The 14,423-nt window shown below is 36.8% G+C and overlaps 1 protein-coding gene across 5 annotated transcripts in view; it reads left to right on the forward strand.

Moving 5' to 3' along the window:
* The first annotated feature begins 14,059 nt into the window (after window positions 1-14,059).
* LOC129754661 (solute carrier organic anion transporter family member 74D) overlaps window positions 14,060-14,423 on the forward strand; it is a 34,010-nt gene continuing 33,646 nt past the window's right edge. The window contains exon 1 of one of the 5 annotated variants that reach the window (XM_055750842.1): window positions 14,060-14,121. The gene's annotated coding sequence lies outside the window, so the exon portion shown is untranslated. Of the gene's footprint in view, window positions 14,126-14,423 lie in introns of all 5 variants that reach the window. The other 4 variants (XM_055750839.1, XM_055750840.1, XM_055750843.1 and 1 more) reach the window with 4 other exon arrangements.

A 14,423-nucleotide genomic window follows, 5' to 3' on the forward strand; every position in this document is an offset into this window, starting at 1 on the left:
GTTGGAATCTTTCCCTCACTATGGAAGGAAGCCTACATGTTTCCTGTTCACAAGAAGGGTGACAAGAGAGACGTTAACAACTACCGCGGAATTTCAGCTCTATGCGCGATGGCCAAATTGTTTGAATTGGTTATCCTGGATCCCATTAATTCGTTCTTCAAGCACCAACTTTCCAATGATCAACACGGGTTCATGCCTAAACGATCCACGACTACCAACTTACTCACCTTCTTTTGTGCAAGACAGCTTTGCTATGAAAACCCAAACTGATGCCATATATACTGACCTTTCTGCTGCATTCGACAAGGTGAACCACGATATCGCTATCGCAAAGCTGGAACGTCTGGGTTTCTGTGGATCCCTTTTGCACTGGTTCCATAGTTACTTAACAGGTCGAAAGTTATCCGTTCGTATTGGTGACTCCTTCTTAAATCATTTTCTTGCCTGCTCCGGCGTGCCTCAAGGAAGTCATTTAGGACCACTAATTTTCGTGATATATTTTAATGACGTTCTCTCGCTCCTTGACTGCAAAAAACTTGCATATGCCGACGACCTGAAACTCTTTCACACCATAAACGGCCAAGAGGACATCAATTTCCTGCAGCAGCAGTTCATTGTGTTTGCTCAATGGTGTGACCTGAACTGCCTGCCCCTGAATCGCAGTAAATGCTCGGTCGTATCATTCTCTCGTAAGAGACACCCTCTTTATGCGGAGTACGCTCTCGGAGACGGAATCATTTCTCGGGTGGACCACATCAACGATCTGGGCGTTATTCTCGATCAACGGCTGGAGTTTAAGACTCACACAAACTACATCGTCGACAAAGCATCCAGAAACCTCGGATTCTTATTTCGCATGGCCAAAGACTTCAAAGACGTGTACTGCCTGAAGAGTCTTTACTGCTGTATAGTTCGTTCCATCCTCGAGTATGCTTCAGCTGTTTGGTGCCCTTTCTACCAGAATGGGGCTGTACGAATCGAGGCCATCCAGCGTCGCTTCATGCGGTATGCCCTACGTCATCTGAACTGGCAAGACCCGTTCCGTTTACCAAGTTACGAGAATCGCTGCCGCCTCATAAACCTAGATACGCTTCAAGCTCGCAGAAACGCTACGCGCGCTCTAGTTGTTGCTGATCTCTTAACGTCCAGAGTCGACTGTCCCGTTTTGCTGGAGGCCATTCCTCTCAGCGTGCGTCCCCGAGGATTGAGAAACCAGCTTTTGCAGCTCTATGTACCTATTCGTCTCAACAACTACGGAGCGAACAGCGCATTTATCGGCATATTGAAAACGTTCAATCGCTTTTCTGAGCATTTCGACTTCGATGTTTCGAGGAACGTGTTCCGGACAAAAATTTTAACTGTTTCAAGAACTGTATAGACCTGTGTTAATTTTTTATCTTGTATTGTTATTATCTACTATTAAGTTATCATTAGGATCTACATATGATCCGTTGATTTTATTCTAATAAACAAATAAATCATTAAAAATTTGGAAGTGAAAATTTAGGCGGGTGTTTTTGTACCTTCTACTGTTCAAAGCACGTGCTACCGGTACGAGATATTTGGATACAATTATAAGCCTACATTTTGATTGAAAAATACAACTAGCCTGTTAGGAATATATTGACTAGAATTGTAGTGGCTTTCAAAGTGCTCTTTACCGTCGCTGGGGGGCTTTGAGGCTCGACCATTTTTATAATTTTGGAATTCCTCATAGAGAAAGAAAAATTTTTTAGATTCAGAGTTATAAGCTCAAGGCTGCATTTTAAACGCTTCAATTGGGATTTTAATAGGGATTTTGATAAGGGATTTTAATAGGGGATTAGAAAATTGATTAGATAATTAAATTTGAGGTTTTGAGTTTTATACAATTCGATTTCACTGACCAATTTCTAACTTTTGTGTTATCATTGATGACCAATGTGGTCCCATTAATGGGATGTTTGTGCCCATGAAAAAAAAACAGAACTAAAAAAAAACCTTTTCATGATATAAAACGGTGTTTTCGAGATGATTTGTTTCCGATAACTTCAAAAAGCTATTAGTAGAACTTTCAACATTTAAGGTAAACTAATAATAAAACAGTGCGAAATTGAAAAGCGAAAATATTCACACTTGCAATTGAAAACATGCAAAGTGAGTTTTCAACATGCTTCAACAAAGCTCGGAGGTTTTTCAAAAAATTCTAAGTAAATGAAACTTAAATATACCATTTTACAGGAAGATCATCCATATTGAAAAGTGGGATAATCTTCAACGGATATTTTCATTAGATCGGGGATGGAAAAGATTAAAAAAGCAGTTTAATCTTTTGAAGATAAAACTATTAGGCCAAATCTATTCAATCTTCCTAAGAAATGATGATTGTAAAAAATGTTTTTCATGAAAAGATGAATTAGCATACCAGGATTTTTTTTCGAATTTCCATTTATTAAAATCTTATAACTATAAATTTTTCGATAACACGAAAACGATGAACAGTGAATATTCTCAATAAAAACTTTAAAAAGACTAACAAAACTAACATGGCCAAACTTGGGCCAAATTTCTTAAATGATGAATATAAAACTTCCAAAATTTCGAAAAGTCAAACGATTCATTTTGATTTATATTTTATGTGAACCCGACCAAGGCCGGGTAAAATCAGCTAGTTAAAAAATAAAAAGCAATTTAACTTGGAGTTAAAAAAAGTGATTTTTAATTAGCTTTCATTTTTATAGTTCGAGACTTCTTATGTGGGTGTGGGTGTAGGTGTAGGTGTGGTTTTAACTTTTGGATGACGTACCGGTACGATTTCTGCTGCGGTTGCTGTAGAAGTCGCCTCGTTCCCCTTTTTGCGATCGCTGGAAAGTATTCTTCGGTTGGATTGATGATATTGGTTTCTGTTCCCAGGTGGGAGTTGAGGTACTTGGTCCACAGTTCGGTTGACTTCTGGGACACGTGGCTTACAGGTGGTAATCTCGAGTTAAACTACTTAGCTCATAAATGGGATGGAGCGGAGCTTAGCAGTTACAGGCGTCTTCCCTCGTGGACGCAATCGGTTCGGCCCAAGAACTGGCCAGAGTGACCAAACCGAGAGGGGAATGTTCCCCTTTATGATTATGGCCCGCGAGCCAGAGAACTCGATGCTCCTTTTACGTTTAGTCGTAGCAGATCCTAGATCTGCAAGGCCGTCGCGTGTGCAGTCCTTGGACACTTCCAAGGAGCCAACAGATAGGGTAAAATCAAAATAAAATTACCCAACCAAGCCACTTTACTAACTTCGCTTTAAAGTTTTGCTCCGATGATGTTGAGCACACGCACGCCTGAACTCGAATGACCCTCTTTTTCCGGATGTGGGTCTTTACCGCTCTTTCTTGTCATTTCTCTATGCTCAGGCGAGGCGAAATGTTCATGGGCGACCCCCAGGCGAGGCGAAATCTCGATGTTCGCCTTCCAGGCGACGGCGAGACAATGGCGAGGCGAACACCTACTAGTATCATCCTGTTCATGCCACCCCACACATAAGTGTTATACATTTTTATTTTCATTTTATTACTATATTTTAATAGCAAGATAAATCAAAAATAATTAGTTAAAAACATATAAAACAAGAACCGTGACAGTAACCAAAAATATTTAAATCAAATTGCACCCGTTAAAAAACCAAAGATGCTTTGTAACTGAACGGTTACAATCTTCTATGAATTTAATGCTTTTTGAAAACCCTTCCCCCAATGTTTCTCAATTTTTGCTAATTAATTTTCTGATGGGCCGTAATCAATGTCAGCAACAATTGTTTGACATGCGTGGTTTGCACCAAAAAATAAAAAAAAATCTATTCTTCCTCATTTCAACAGCTCTCACTATCTTCAAATTTTCTTCTATACATCTATGATTTTCAAATCTGAAATGTTCTTACTAAAAGAACAATACATTCGCCGATGAGGTATTAAAACAAGATTCAAAATGTTGATTTTTGAATCGGAGATAACACTGTTGAAGAGTATTTGGTGATTTTTCAAAGTTTTAAAAATAAAGTAATTTAAAATTTTGGAATTAAATCTGGCATTTACTTTTGGTAGTATTGCGTTAAAATATAAGAAAAACCATCAACTTTGAACCAAAAGTTTCTATGCAATAAAACGCCCGATGCGTATGCAATATTATAGTATTCTTCTCTCGGAGTTGAAAGTTTAGTCTAGTAGGTACAACTAAGTACGAGCGCTACCACCCATGCTGATAAGAAAATGGAAGTCCATTTTCGTAGACATGGAGACGCCCCATGACTAATTGGAAACCTCATGGAGCTCATTCAACTCGTTCAATCACCTTAATTTCTTCCATCAATCGAATCACTGAAGCTGTATTCAACCCAGACCGAACCATACTCCATTCATGTTTTATGTTTACCCACATTACTTCAATCACTGAGCAAACATTCTGCCGAAGAAAATGCACGCAAGTGGAAAAAACAAAAATTCCTCCAAGCCAAAAGATTAAAATATACTTGACGATTTCTTACTCTGCATCTCTCTCTCCATTTCTTTCGTTTGTCAATCTACTTTCTTTCTTTCTCAGCCACTGGAACCCAACGGGACAGCAAGGAGCAAATATTGAATTAAGAAAAACCGATCGAGCATGACAGAATAATTCCCCGGTCCCGGATGAATGGGAAATTCGTGGGTGAGGCGGGGGAGCCCGCTGCCTGAGCTCATTGAAATCATTTCAACTGTCCTGTTTTTTTTTTCTGTGCGTTGGGTTGGGTTTTGGGGATTTTTTTTTCTTGTTTCTTGATGCTTTCACGGAGCTAGAAAGCAAGATAATTGGGAGATTTTGAGGAAAAGCTACCGCGGAAGCAGATAAGAGCAGAACAAACACACAAAGCTGCACGCGATGTTTTGCTTTAGAATCTGTTTTGTCTAGTTGGAAGTTTTCTGGGTGACAGGTTCGGACAGTCGGAAATGGTTTTGATGGAAGTTGATAGCAGGTTCAAAGTGAGGATTCATCTGGTTGATTGTTTACCTTTTCTTTAGATTTTTTTTTCTAATTATGCTTCTGAGTTCCATGGCATAAGAATCAATAATCATTAAACAAATCTAAAGTCTGCTTCATTTAATATTGGAACAAATTCTTTTGCTCATTGTGGCGCTCCTAGTGGACGGATTTGGAAACTTTTTTCACCCACGTGTCGGGAAATTCATAACCTTTCACCATGTATTTATGTCATAACACCAAACGATAGCATTTTGTAAACAACCGCCATGGAAGCCGAACGGAGAGATCAAATTGTGCACAGTTTTCTTACGAGTATGAGTACGAGAATTTCTTCGAAACAGCAATGAATAATTTTTTTAATTTTTTTTATGAAAGAGTAAAGAAAATGCTACATTTGTATGAAAAACAAATTATGAATTCGTTAATAAATTACTGAACTACACGCAATTGTTTGTGTTCCAATATTAAATGAAGCAGACTTTACATCCGTCGAACTTGGTCAGCACTTGGTCATACAGCTTTCGAGCACGGATTCTGGCCACATTGTTCTGCTTCAGCGTCCGATTTGGCTGTTTGCTGGCTCGGAATGACCTTATTCCTTCCCGGAGACGAATTCGTCGCACCGTACTGTGAGCGGCCTGGAACTTATTGGCCAAATCGCGGTCTGAAAGATTGGGATTCCTCTTGACGGCCTTGATGACTTTCCCACGCAGTTTCCGGTCGACAGTTCCACTCCGACGCTTCGAATGCGGCTTCCGAGCCGTCGTCAATGTTTCCTTGTACTGCTTGATAACACGCCATACGGTATTTTTGGGCATTTTAAGCTGTTTAGCTAGCTTCGATGCCGACAACAATGGATTTTCAAGAAAACTGTGCACAATTTGATCTCTCCGTTCGGCTTTCATGGCGGTTGTTTACAAAATGCTATCGTTTGGTGTTATGACATAAATACATGGTGAAAGGTAATGAATTTCCCGACACGTGGGTGAAAAAAGTTTCCAAATCCGTCCACTAGGAGCGCCACAATGAGCAAAAGAATTTGTTCCAATATTAAATGAAGCAGACTTTATACATATAAAAAGCAATTTCTGTATGTATGTTTGTTTGTTTGTCCTCTATAAACTCAGCCGTCTTGAGAGGTAGAGGTCTGAAATTTGGCATGGATGCTCATTTGGACCAGGAATGATGAAAAATGTTTTCAGATTTCCCGATGACCCCTTCTGTAGAGGGTCGTCCATACAAGACAAATATTGTTTTCGTGATAATGACGTTATTTTTCGTCAGATTGTGTTGAAAATTTGCACATGAGTGTTTTGAAAGACGAGCAATCGATTTCAGGTGTCAAATTTTGTATAAGGGGTCGTCCATATTAAGTGTTTGCTGTTTTTGCGATATTAACGTTATTATAAATCGTATTCAGATGAAAATTAGTACACGATAGTTTTGAGCGACGTACAATCGATCTGAGATATCAAATTCAGTGTAAGGGGCCGGCAAAAGGGGTCGTCCTTATTAACTTTTCAATACTTTAGTGATAATGACGTTTTTATGCATCGGGTTGGGATAAAAATTTGCACAAAGGAGTAATTAGAGACAAACAATTAATTTCATTTATCTAAATTCAAGTAAGGGGTCGGCCAAAGGGGTCGTCCATATAAACCTTTCAATATTTTTGCAAAATCGTCGTTATTTTACATCGGATTGGGATGAAAATTTGCACACGGTAGTTTTCAGGGACGGGCAATCGATTTCAGATGTCAAATGGTTTGCCAGGGATCGTCCATATAAATTAATTTTTCACTGTTTTAAGCAATATTGACGTTATTGTACAATGGATTGCTTTGAAAATTTGCACACGAGAGTTTTAAGGAAGGGCAATCGATTTCAGATATCAAAGATTGTATAAAAGCCCCCAAAAGGGGTTTAGCTTTTTGGCAATAATTGCGTTGTTATGCAATGATTTTGTCGAAATTTATACACGTGGTTTTTAAGCACGGTCAATTGATTCCTGATTTCAAATTTACTAGCAGACGACAGACAAAGTGATCGTCCAATATTTTTGCAATTATAACTTAACAATGAATTCAGAAGTGCATCTGGAGAATGCTTGGCAATTGACTTTCATACAAACTGTACATGACACATTTCAAGTTAAAAGCGAAACGAAGTTTGTATGGGATCAGCTAGTCATAATTAAATAAAAATGTGTATATAAAATTTTATATCAATTGCAAAAATAGTCTCTAGCTAGGAAGAAAGTGTAACCGTACATTAAAAACTATTCATTGTCATTAAATTAAATATTTTTCATATTTTTTGGTTCAATGTACTCAAATTATATTATTTACACAAAATAGCTCAACTACTTTTTCGATTTTGGGAAGGCCCAAGATCTGCTGATTCAAAAACAATGGTAGAAAATCTCAAAATTGTAGAAAATTGTAAATAAGATGATTCTTTTCATTTATTTAAGTTAACGGTAATCATCTTGTTTTCTTCTATTTAAACCACAAAAAAAGATACTACATGGTGATGGCAACACTGATAAGCTGATGTAACTCTGGGCTCCCTTTTCATCAACCATCATTTCAATAGTTAGTGATTATACCGTTGATAGTGATGGCGCTAGTAGAATAGGAAATGCTCACACAGGACCCTATGGTTCGGGAATGATGAGCTAGATGTCGCCCAAAATTTCTGGGCGATAAAATATTCTTTCGTTTGCTTAGGGAATTACATCAGTTTATCAGTGATGGCAATGCATTATTTGCTGTCAGTGAAAAAGTACTCAAATATTGCAGTGTTACAACCTTATTCACTTTCTTGAATGAAGAATTAAGTTGATCAAAGTTGAAACAAATACAAAATTCAAAATCATTTGTTTCAGTCGATAATGTGTTGGCTGAAAAACCATTTGCTGATGAATTTATTGGCAGTATAAGGCAGTAGGTGACAACTTATAAAAAAAATTGCCTCTTCATTGCTTTACTTAGCTCATAATTCTGAAGCATTAAGTAAATAAATTATCAGAAAATTCAATCTTTCAACTTTAAATAACTGAACTATGCCTTGAGTTATTTGGGGAAATAAGGCCCTGGGAATTTATAGTTTCAGCAGTTTGAGTTTGAACGAGCGACTATTTTTTTTAACTAGGGCTTTTAAGTATTAATGGGCACAGTTAGAATTTTTTTCCTGGATTTCAGTATGATTTGCTTAAATTGTCAGTTATGCCAATGTCTACTTTCTTGACTTGGTTTCAGTTCACAGAAATTTGGTGCTGAAACGAGCAAAAATCGAACAAAAATAAACAAACTATTATTCGAATAAAAAAAATAAACAAACATGATATTCGACAGCAAAACATATTCGGGAAATAAACTTGTGTCTGTAAGATTGAATTTTTTTTTGCAAAATTAATTTTGTATGCAATTTACTTTCCCATCCTGAAATGGATGATAAAATAAAATTTAAGTTATTTCGATGTACTTACAAATTTAAAGTTATTTGCCTGGATTATAAATAATTATGTCAGTTTTTATGACTATTTTTATCGAGAGTCATTAAATAAATGTAAAAGCCTAAGCAAAACTGTAGAAATTAACATCATAACAAGGTGTTGATGAAATATTCAAGTACACGTTCTAATTTTTTGTTACTCACAAGGAAAAATTTCCGCTAAATGTGCCCAAAAAGTTATCGTTTAAACTTAAAGCGCTAATCCCTAATCGCTAACTGTTGAACAACATTAAGGCCGGTACAAATATCAAATTCTTCTTTTGTAACGTCCTTCCCTTTCGATATTTTCAACTCCCCAAGCGGGAATTAATAAAGTTTCAAGTATTTCATTTCGATATCTTTTTTTTTACAAACAGTAAAACATAACTGTCAAAGATAGGAATTTTAGTATCTCTCTGTTTCCACAAAAGAAAAAAAAATATCCGAATTTATAAATTTGTATATTTTTTTTGTAGTACAGTAATTATGTTACAACTAATTTTTTGTGCATTTCATTCCCTTTTTTTCGTAGTTATTATCGTAATTTAAAATCCTAAGCCTGTTTTCCCTTTTTTTTTACTTGCAGGTGCATTGTCAAACGTTAATATTTTTTCAATTTCTTTTTGAACTAAAAATAAAGACTACAATGAACTATTAAGAACCTTACGATGTCAATTTAGGTAATTTTATCTTATTTTTATATGAACTGATCTGTAAAATAAAAAAAAAAAACTTTATTGTGAAAAGTAAATGTTTAAACCACTTTAAAACAAAAGCTGATTAAGGGATGTTAAAAATAGTCTTATATTGTTTAAATCATATTATTGTTATCTTCTTCTGTAAATGTTGCGTGCTAACAGAAGGGAAAATGACACTAAACACATCTTTCCTTTAACTACGCATTCCTTTAATGCATCCAATTAAGCAATCAGAATGATGCCCAATATCACCTCAACTTGATTAATGACAAAAAGTATATTCTATCACTAATAATTCGAGAGATTGATGCAATATATGGGAGTTAGCGGTTTTCAATTAGCGGAACAAAAAAATAGCGGAACTTTTTAGTTCGCTAGATCAATCACAACTTAGCGGCAAAATTAAACCGCTAACAAAAAGTTAGCGGACTAACTAGCGATTAGCGGATTAGCGCTTTTGTGCCGAACACTGAAAATACGTGATCGTTACTTATAACTTTTTTGCTTAACATTTTATCTTCTCAGTGTTTTCGAAGAAGTTAACAGAAGAATGAGCCCTATAAGTGAGATAAAAACTCTAACTTCTAAACCGTAGGTCTAATCTCTTTGCTGTCTTCGACGAACTTATTTATAATGTATCTCGCTTGGAAACAAGTGAATACACACGATTTTTACAGTGTTTTATAGACAAATCTTTGATGATCAATATGCTCACAATGTGAGTTGCTGAAAGATACCGATTGTTCGTAAAATTGAGACTGAAATAGCATTATTTATATAAATTTTCATAATATAACTTTGAAAGCTCACATTTTACAAGCTTACCATGTCCAACAAAAATATTTCTTTTATTTATTTGAACAACTTTGTGGAATGTTTTAAAGGTTTAAAATATCCAAAAAAATTTAAGATAAAAAAAACTTATTTTCACAAGTAATTTTCATTTTCAAGACTGTTACTCAAATCATGAATGTTTAAGAAATTCTACGTTCAAGACAAAGTTTCATAAATTGGCGTTTTAAATAAGTTTGTAAAGACCACAAATAGATTGGATCTACGGGTTAGAAGTTAGATTTATTTTATCTCTTTTATAGGGGGACTAATCAAAAAGTTCATAACATTTTCATATAGAACTCATTCAAGTGAAAAACTACTTTTTAGATACCTAAATGATGAAATGTGAAACAAAAAGTTACAAGCAACGATAATGTTTTTCACAATTTTGACCACTGTGAAATGGCTAGGAACCATATCAAATGGTTAACTTTGAAGAAAAAATTCAAGAAATGAGAGCAATGATTATGATTTTCGCCCTTAAATGTATGCAGTATTTGTCCATTTTTAGATTGTAAATTATTTCTAAGGAAAACATTAAAAAAAAAAGTAATTGAAATTCTACAAAAAATAAATGTTATCGATATTTTCATGCCTTTTTTGCTAAAATGCACCAAATAATAATGTGCATGAATTGCATGAATTAAGAAGGCGATATTTTAAACCATACATTTTTTGTCGAATTGATAACAGCGTTGACAGCAGCTGTCAACAAAAAATAATTTATTTAAAAGTTCAATTAGTTTCTCAGGCAAAACCCAAATGGTAAGGAGTTCACTAACGTATTTCAGTACAAATTAGCTAACCTCGCATATTTCACTCAATTCCAACAGTACAAAACCAAAATTCTTCGTCCAAAATGAAGGTTTCACCACTTTGAAAAACCTATTCATACAATAGAACAACCCCAGCTACCATTGAAGACAGAATATCGCAAGAAAAACAGAATGATTTAAACAATTATACCAGATAAAGAGATTTTATTAAACTTACCAAAATAGCATAAAGTCTGTTTCACATAGAATCTGGTCACATCTTTTCATTTACTGCAGCGCCCCTAGTAGTGGTGAAAATTTCATAAAGATTGAAGCAGTCAGTCAAAAGTTATCGACGATGGAACGCGAAAGGCGAGAGAAAATTTTGCACACTCACGTAGAGAAACCGACGTGGTCAGGGGTAAAGATCGCGAAATTCCTGAAATATCCTAAATTGACTGTAAATTCGGTGCTGCAACGTTACCGGGAGACCCTTACGGTGGATTGAGCAAAACAAACCAGACGTAAAAGTGGAACATATGACCGGAAGCTGCTAGCAAAGGTAGATCGCGTTCACAATAATCCTAGAATCTCCTTGCGTGATTTGCGAAAAAGTTCAAGACGAACCACAGTACAGCTCGACGAATTTGTTTGCGAGAAGACTTGCGGTCGTATCATGAAAGCAAACACCCCAATAGGATGCTGAAACAAAACCTGGTTGCCAAAAACCAGGGCAAGGAAGTTGTACGAGAAAGTGTTGACCAAGTACAACGGATGCATTTTGATGGACGACGAAACTTACGTCAAGATGGATTTCGGACAAATACCCGGTAACAATTTTTTCCTTGCGAAGCGTAAAGGGAATGTTGCGGGTAGATTCAAGTTTGTTTTCGCAGATAAATTTGGTCGTAAGTTGATGATTTGGCAAGGGATCTGTAGTTGTGGTAAGAAGACTAAGATTTTCATCACTGGGGACACAATGAATGGAAATGTTTACAAAGAAGAATGTCTCCAGAAGAGGGTTTTGCCATTCATTCGGTCCCACAAAGGTCCGGTGAAGTTCTGGCCATCATACAAAATGACATTTTTACTTTTGTTGTGCGTTATTACTTTGCGGAGAAATGGTATATTTTATCCGACCAGATTCTATGTGAAACAGACTTAATAGCCATAAAAGTAGTTGCGATATTACTACAAGGACAAGATTCCAACGATTCGATTTCTCCACAAAAAGAGAAATACCTATACGTTGTTACGTAATTCAAATAAAACAAAAAAAATCCTTGTCCGAGATTTGAACTCCAGTCCTTCGAATTCCCTGTCTGATATCTTACCACGATGCCTACTCATCAGTTGATATGATCCACAATATTTATAGCTCTATAGCTCAGATTTTCTTATTACGAATCGGTCAAAAGAAGAAAGGGAGAGACCGGATAGAGTGTCAATTGAAGGACTGCCCATTTATCGTAAATCAGTTCACTTTTAGATAGCTCAAATAGTTTATGTCTAATTAGCATATTCTATACTTTTTGTAGACATATTTACAAATTGACTAAACTGCTAAAGGGTGTCCACGATGGAATTACCACACCATGAAATAGCTCTAACTTTTTAACCGTTGCATTGGGTAGAATTTAATGAAAATTTGGGTGGATTTAGTTCGTAGTGCATTGTTTACATCCTGCAAGTTTTAAAGTCATGTGATAAAAACTCGCGGAAATGGAGTCGAAAGAACAGCTCGTGCGTGATAAAATCTTGCGCATTCATCACGAGAACAAGGATCACTCGTATCGTTCCATCGCTAAAATGTTGGGAATCGCGAATTCCACGGTGTCGCGAGTTATTAAGCGGTTCAAGAAACAATTGACCATCGCATCGGTCGAAAGCCCAGAAGTGAAGCCGCGTAGTTGGGGCCTTCAACCGAAACCTGAACGTCTACGTTCGGGATATGGCTAAGAAGCTGCACCTAAGCCGAAGTTTTGTACAGAAGGCCAAAACTAAGGCTGAGCTTCGAACGTTCAAGGTACGTTCCTGAAGGCCCACAACGTCCCAACAATCTTTAAAGACATACACCGTCTTAGCCGATTTAGGCTCTACAGACTGAATAAATGACGTGGACAACTTAAGATTAACATTTAACACCCAGTACCGAGATGGGAATCGAACCCATGCCATCAGTGGACCAGCGCTTACCGTGTAACCACGCTAACCACTCGACCACCGAGACGTAATCTTCTGGCCGGATTTGGCCTCATGCCACTACTACAAGGACGTGCTGAAGTGGTATGTGGACAATAAGGTCAATTCCGTGCTGAAAATGTTCAACACTCCGGAGTTCCGCCCAATCAAGAAGTACTGGGCGATTATGAAGCAGCACCTTCTAAAACGACCTAAGGTAGTGAAGACAGTCGAGGAACTGAAGAAAGTATAGGTTTACATGCAAAAAACGGTTGATTCACAGGTTGTGCAGAATCTTATGGCCAGGGTTAAGGCCAAGGTGCGGGCATTTGCGTATGGATTGTAAATGAAATTCGAGTAAAATGGTAAAATGAAGTTTAATAGTTAGTTGTAAATCCCTGAAAATTTTATGGCAATCGGATGAAAACTCGAATTTTGCGAATCAATTTTGTGTGTGGCAAATTCATCGTGGACACCCTATACCCGATTCAACTTCTTTCGGGCAAAGCTTGTCGTAAATGAATGATAGAAAACCACTCAGTATCAACGTGTTTACGATGGTTATTGAAATGTCTTAATAGTCAATTTGGATCATCATATCTACTACGATATCATGTAAGCTGGGTTGTTTGTAGCTTTTCAATCCCGCGAAAACTGCGATTTTCTGTTCATAGTAAAGGTAATCCTTTTTAATGACATCTTATACTTAACCTTTGAAATATCCATTCCTCAAATTTGAAAATAAAGAGATCATTCAAGACTTTCATTTCATTGATCCTTATCCTCTGGGACTCGATTCCGATTGAATTCCAGACCTCACCAAATAAATTTATTATTTTGTTTTGCAAATAAACGACTAAATTTAGAAACTACGCAAATCAAAAGCCGGGTGTACTATAACTTTCAGTACAATAAACAAAAATTCTCCAGAACCTACGAACCGGGCAATGCCAATCCTAAATTGAGGCTGATTGAATTAGGCAGATATATAGAGCGAGAGTAGTTTTGCAGGTTACACGATAAAGCGCTGATGATGACAACGATGACGAAGATGTCTCAGAATGAACAAGAAAGACGTTATCCGTATTCTTAGGTCTGGGATTATCTCAGATCATTTTCATCCCGGATCGCGTACGCATCACAGCAGGTTGCAATTGAACCGTTTCGTGGCGGCCTTGGAAGTCGGTATTTCTTGAATCAATTCCTACTTGTAATCAATCAAGTGAATAGTTCCCAACAGTGCTTCAGCGAAATAGTGAATCAATTGAGTGCTATTTGAATAGGCCCCAGCAAACTTAATGTTTTGCTAATATTTCCGAGAAAAACTTTAACAAATTACTTAAACGGCAAGTGAACAGGGAAAGGGAAACTGCAAGTTGTGCCCAGGTCTTAGCGCAGGATTTGTCTAGTCATGAAATCCTCACTCGACGTTTCTCCATTTGCTGTTTATCAAAAGCCACAAAGCTGCAGCAAATCATTCCTG

The sequence above is a fragment of the Uranotaenia lowii genome, chromosome 3, assembly GCF_029784155.1.
Source record: "Uranotaenia lowii strain MFRU-FL chromosome 3, ASM2978415v1, whole genome shotgun sequence".
NCBI classification, from domain to species: Eukaryota; Metazoa; Arthropoda; class Insecta; order Diptera; family Culicidae; genus Uranotaenia; species Uranotaenia lowii.